We start from the raw sequence: 6,199 nt of genomic DNA on the forward strand, positions 1-6,199 counted from the left end.
ACTCCCCCAGGTCTCTTATCTCATTAAACTTGAAAAGATATATTAATCCTTGAAAGGCTAAGATAACAGTAAGGTTGACAATCGTCAAGGAGACTGACAGTATTATAAATGTTATCTCCAAGGGGTCATCTGCGTTTTATCTCAGGAGGCAGGAGGAAAAGTTATGGATTTCTTTCTCTGCTCCTAAAAGGGATTTTTCTTTTAAACTCCTACCGTGGGATTTATTTATACTCATCATCATTCAAAAAAACTTTGTAAATACCTCTATCAAAGACTTTTTTCAAATGTCAAATTTAAATTACGTTCAACTGTAAGTCAAGTCAGCCATATGGTTTAAAACCCACTTTCATCTGGATTTGCCATTCGCAGTACTTCAATTTAACATGCCAAATGCTAGTTAAGGTTTTTTTGATTTTTGATTTTTTTGGACTATAGGTGAGTCATTAAAAGTGAAGGCAGCTTGGGTTCAGCTGCCATTCACTTGAAAAACTGTCACCTGAAGTCGTCATCTGGGATAGAGATGATCTAAAACCGTCATGGGTCACGCGGTGTTCATACTACATACATGCAGGACTCATTGTTTGTTTTTTTTACACTGCAAATGCATGCAGGACGGGAATACTTTCTTTTATTATGAAAACAAAGTCTTTATGCCAGATTTAAAAGTTATGAGGTACCATCATTATTTTTGTATATTTTTTAAGTTCTTGCCAAAAATTCGGCTGATTGCGTGGAACTGATTGTTTATTGATCTTGTTACGAAGCAGTTTGGGCAAAACTGAGTGAAAAGCTTGATTGCAACCAGCAGAGGCACTGTTGATAAAGTTTCGACTAGTTTGGGAGCTGAAGAAGAAGAATGTGACATTAGCGATGTGAAGTGGCGCTTTTGCTTTCATTTGCTTTCCTTCGTCCTCTGAATACACCGTTTTCTTTCGCATTCCTTTCATGAAAGTAAAATGCTTCACAGCGTTCCCTGAAATCCATTTCCACATTCTACAGCACATGCAGCCTCCACTGAATTAATCTGGTAAGGTTTATGATTTAACGGCAAATGGCAGCCAATAAAGAACAAAACTCTGGCCTTTCGACAGGCCGCAAACATTCAGTCAGCTTTCGGCAGCACACCCATCTGACATCAGCCCACCTCCCTCTCCCTCTTTTTTTTTTCTTCACGCCAGGACACAAAACACTCTCCTCCGCTGGCTGCCAGTGCTGCACTGTCCCAAGTCTCGAGTGCAGTTTAACAGCACATGGAAAGAAAAACACCACGTTGTACCACTAGATGCCAGATTCATGCGAACCTCAAGGCGCACGCTAAAAAGCTGGAAATTTTCCTGTGCTGCTCTAAGCTGTCTGTCATCCTCAACATTGGTGGGCAAGAGTTGGCAGAGTAAAGTTTCACTGAATAAATGTCTTTACTCATTTATCTCTGAATTATGCTCAGACTCTCTCTGCATATATTGTATTGAGATTTGTGGATAGCTGCACATGAGCGTGGAAGACCAGGAAATGTGGTGAAGGCCGTTTTACCTTCTCTGGCTACAGTAGTCATAACATCACATCAATCTCCCACAGTCGGCATATGATTGACAACAATCATGTATTGTATTGCAATTCTTTCATTGTTTACACAATGTTTTCATTTCAGTTAAAAATATATATATATATATTGATAAGTTTGAACCAATTATGTAATTAAATCCATTTAAAATGAGTGCATAAAATAGGTCGATTTTCAATCATTCATTTTGTTGTTATAATTGTATCGCAGATTTGTATAAACATAAAATTATTGAATAAAATACATTTAACAGTGAAATGTTTATATCAAATATGTAATAGTTTCATAAAAATAATTCTCATTTTATTCATTATATTATGTATAATAGATTGCAATACAAGTAATTAAACAATTATCTAATAAATTAAATGCATAAATGTTAAATCTACAGTGGATATAAAAACAACCCTGTTCAAAAGCCAGGTTTTTGTTTTTTGTCCCCCCGCAATATGAAAAAATTCCATCAAGATAAAACATTTCGAAACTTTTTCGACCTTTAATTATAGCCTGTAAAACTCCATCCATTCGCTGTACCGCTTTACTGCTTCTAAGCAAGCCATGTTATTTGTCATTTTCAATAACAACTCCAAACGGTTACTTAATTGAAAAGGTCCAAAGATATTCCCGCCATGTTAGCATCACAAACTGTATGTATATTGGCAGCTCAAATCTGTTACAGTCTGAGAAAAATAACAGCATTAGCAGGCCAAAATGGCAAATGCTATCATAACTGTAAGACAAAAGCAGGTACAGTGAGCTTTTCATGGCATTGGTGGCTAGAGGTAGTGGACCCAAATCCAGGAGTCTCGCGGAGAAAAAAAATAAATAAAATAAATAAATAAATAAATACAAAATATATATATATATATATATATATATTTATTTAAAAAAAAATTTAACAAAAAAAGCAAACAAGGCCCATTGAATAATGACAGGGACAAAGATCCAATACAGACTGACAGAAAACAGAACTAAATCCAAGCAAACTGATGCGACAATGAGGCACACCTGGACAAGACAAAAGTGGCTGATTGGTGGACAGAAGTAACAGGGTTAACGAGAACAGGAGGACACGAAAACCTAACGAGCACGACAAAGGATGAACGTGGCTCACAAGTAAACAAGACATAACATGAAACAAAAGGAAATATAATCTAAACCAGGCGTGTCAAACGTTTTTTTTCTTCTACGGGCCATGTTGTAGTTGTGGTTTTACTGTAAATGGTTAATCGCCTCATATTATTGCATAGACACAACAAATTGATGAATAACCAGTTTCGAAATCAGAAGTCAAGGATAATACGATGTTCAGTTACTTTAAAAAAGTCGGATTGGTAAGAAAAAATGTTTGTAATATTTTAACATTATTTATTTATTTTCAATTTGAAAGTTTGGTACAGATTTCCTCAATAATCATGGACGTTGATGCACATGATTTGCTTTCACGGGCCACATAAAAGGATGTGGCGGGTCGGATCGAGCCCCCGGGCCTTGAGTTTGACACCAGTGATCTAACCCACCAAAACACACCTTTCATGTCTTTTTAGGATATAAAGATCGTAAAATGAAGACTCCGCAGTATTTTCGTATAGCATTCTGGAAGCGTCTTTTGCGATGTTATTAGTACGTGTGGTGTATATTTCAACTGTATCCAAACGACAAGCGCACGATGATGTTTAAACAAACAACCATTGACACCTACGTATAATTTAGAGTCTTCCATGAGCCTAACATGCTTGTTTTTGGAACGTGGGAAGAAGCAAACTGAGACTGAGTCGGGATTCGACCCCAAAACCTCTCAACTGTGAGGCAGAGGTGCCAACCACTTCTGCCCCGTGCTGACCTATTGTTAAAATAAAATGATGGGGATCGGGTTGTTTCATCAGTAGCTAAATTTGTGTTCTTTGCATGGACTTAAAGTTGAAGTGTTTCAGCAGTCTTTACTTTGGCATGTGTCCCGCCTCATTACATCAAAATGTACAATGTTTGAGGGAGCTCGGGGCTTGCATCAAAGAGAGAGAGAGAGACAAAAAGTCTTGGTGACGAAGCCAATGCCGTAAAACTTGAAAAATGCGACTTAATTTGTCATTTTTAAATGAGAGAACTGTCATCCTGTGGCACGGAGCTTGAATTGTAGGCTGCACTGAAGCAGATCTCCAACCCTGTGGTCCTTGGGGCCCAGAGAAACATTCCACGTCTCTCTTTTTAAGAGTACTGGATTTAGTTTTGGAGTCAATCAATCAGTCGGCTCCAATGACGACCACAAAACGACCACGTTGCGGCTGCGGGTCATCAGTCCAATTAGTCGTGATGGAAGTGTGAAGGGGCCAAAATGCTGAAACCTTCTCAAATTCAACACTCTGCAACATCGTCCCCTACAGAGGGCTTCAAAGGCGAGCGTACGTCATGGGTAGAACGTTAGGAAGCAAGCCTGACGTGTGCGGTCAAAGTTATTAGCTTTGATTCATGTCAGTATGACAAAATCACAACTTCAAGCTCCTACAAGGACTGGAGTTTATTTGTCTCTCTTGAGTGCTAGTTTCACTCAAGCGCCTTTGAACATGCGTTCGTTGTCGCCTGGTTTGGCCAGCTCGCTTTGTTAAAGCGCACGAGTGTGTGGGTATAATAACATTTTTACAATCAAACTCAGCTGGGATAGGCTCCAGCTCACTTGCCACTCTAAAGAAACTATAGAAAATGGATGCATGGAAAAGTCCCATTAATTAGGCCTTAATGCCATCAAAAAATATTTCTTTTTGGTTTTTCATTAGCATGATTATGCAAAAAATAAAAACACAAAAATACAGCTCCGCTAAGGTCGGACAATTGGAGAGTCAAAACAAAAACCTTTGTGTAAACCATGTCTTTAAAATCTGACTAAACTGAGGAATTTGAACGGGCATCATGCATGTCGCATGACACCTCAAAGGGTTAACGCTATGCAAATTTGGCTGGTTCTTAGTTTTTTTTTTTATCTTTGTCTTAAAAGAGACAATTTTAACCAATTTCCATGCGTTCTAATTGTTTCTTCAAAATACCCGAACACAGTTTGACATGACAGCCAATCTGTCAGCCAATCACAGTCTGCCATGACAGCCAATCTCTCAGCCAATCACAGTCGGTCAGTCTGGCACAGTCAGCTACACCCCGCTGTTGAAGGCGATGACGCAATCATCGCCAGAGTGTTTGTCATCCATGCAAGACGCTACAGGACGACCCCGTGACCCCCTCCATTTTCCTCCCCAGACTACGACTTCCGCCTTATCACGTTTGCCGGTTCCTATGGCTCTTTGCTCAGCCTTCTGCCTTCGACCTCGAGTTCTGCCTTAGCACGTGTGTCTACCGCTACGAAGACAATGAAGTGTGACTTTCCACGTCGTGCTCTCTGTGAATCGCAAATGAAGACAATTCCTGACCTGCTGGATATATATATATATATATATTCTTTTGTATGAATTTCTACTTCTTACTGAATCAATATCAGAGCATAGAAATCAAGATAGAATCGTATCGAGAGGTTCCCAGCAAAGCGCAGCTCTACGAAACGTGCTGTGAAAACGCTTCAGCCGTGTTTGAGAGTATGCGCGCAAGTCACGCATGAGCTCACCTTATCTTGACTGCCACGAGAAGCCCTGCTCGTTCACTTCAAACGGAGCGTTGCGAAAGCTTCTTAAGCCCCCTGTAAAGACTTTACATACGTGCCTGAAAATAAAGAGCTGCGTTAGCGTGGGAAAGCCCCATTTGAGAAGGTTAGTGTCATATTTAACAGACGTTCACCGGGGGAACTTCCAAAGTCGGGGGTCTCGAAAGCTGTTTGTTTGTTTCAATGTGCCTCAAACCTTAAATAGAATTTCAACGAACGTCGTTTGTGAGCATCTAAAGCAGAGGTTGTCAAATTTTTGGGGTGCAGGGAGAACTTTTTCAAAGTAGCCCCTCATAATCCTAACGCTGACAGGATTCGTTTTCACAGTTCTCCATATGATGAGAAAGAAGATTTTCCGACCTCACAAAAGCACAAACTAGACCGTAAAGGTCAAGAAGATGCTTAGAAGAGATTTTTGGGTTTTTTTTTGTGCTGAAATTCATTTGTTATCAAATAATAATCCAACCCTAATTTAGAGGAGTTTAGGAATATCTAAGGAAGGCTTCAGCCTGCTTAAAATAGTCCTGAAGCCATACGATTAATTCCAGAATCTATGAAAAGGCAACTGGTGATAGTGTTGCTCTGCAAACATTTCTTCGTCGATTCTATCTTGAAAGCGTGAGTAAATTGACTTTATTTTAGATTGTAAACTACAGTGGTTAACTTCTACTTGAAGTGTTAAAATTCTGTTTAAAAAAAAAAAAAAACTGTGTGAAAACCTATTAGAGGTTTTATGTTGGCCACAGTTTTAGCCTGGAACAGACTGACTTCACATAATCTGGGAAGAAATACGGATGGATTGTCCGGATTGTGTTCGATGATTGGGGATGTACACTCCTTTTATTAATAAGAAGTCAGAGTGACAGGGTTGCTCATAAATTTGGGGGTGGGTGTATTGCTCAAGGGCACCTGGGCACTCTTTTAGTTTTAAATGAGTATTCAACCTGTGACCTTCCAAGTCTTTTCAGACTTCCGGACTATAAAAGTGATCTGCA

This window comes from Phyllopteryx taeniolatus, chromosome 6 (genome assembly GCF_024500385.1).
Source record: "Phyllopteryx taeniolatus isolate TA_2022b chromosome 6, UOR_Ptae_1.2, whole genome shotgun sequence".
Lineage (NCBI taxonomy): Eukaryota > Metazoa > Chordata > Actinopteri > Syngnathiformes > Syngnathidae > Phyllopteryx > Phyllopteryx taeniolatus.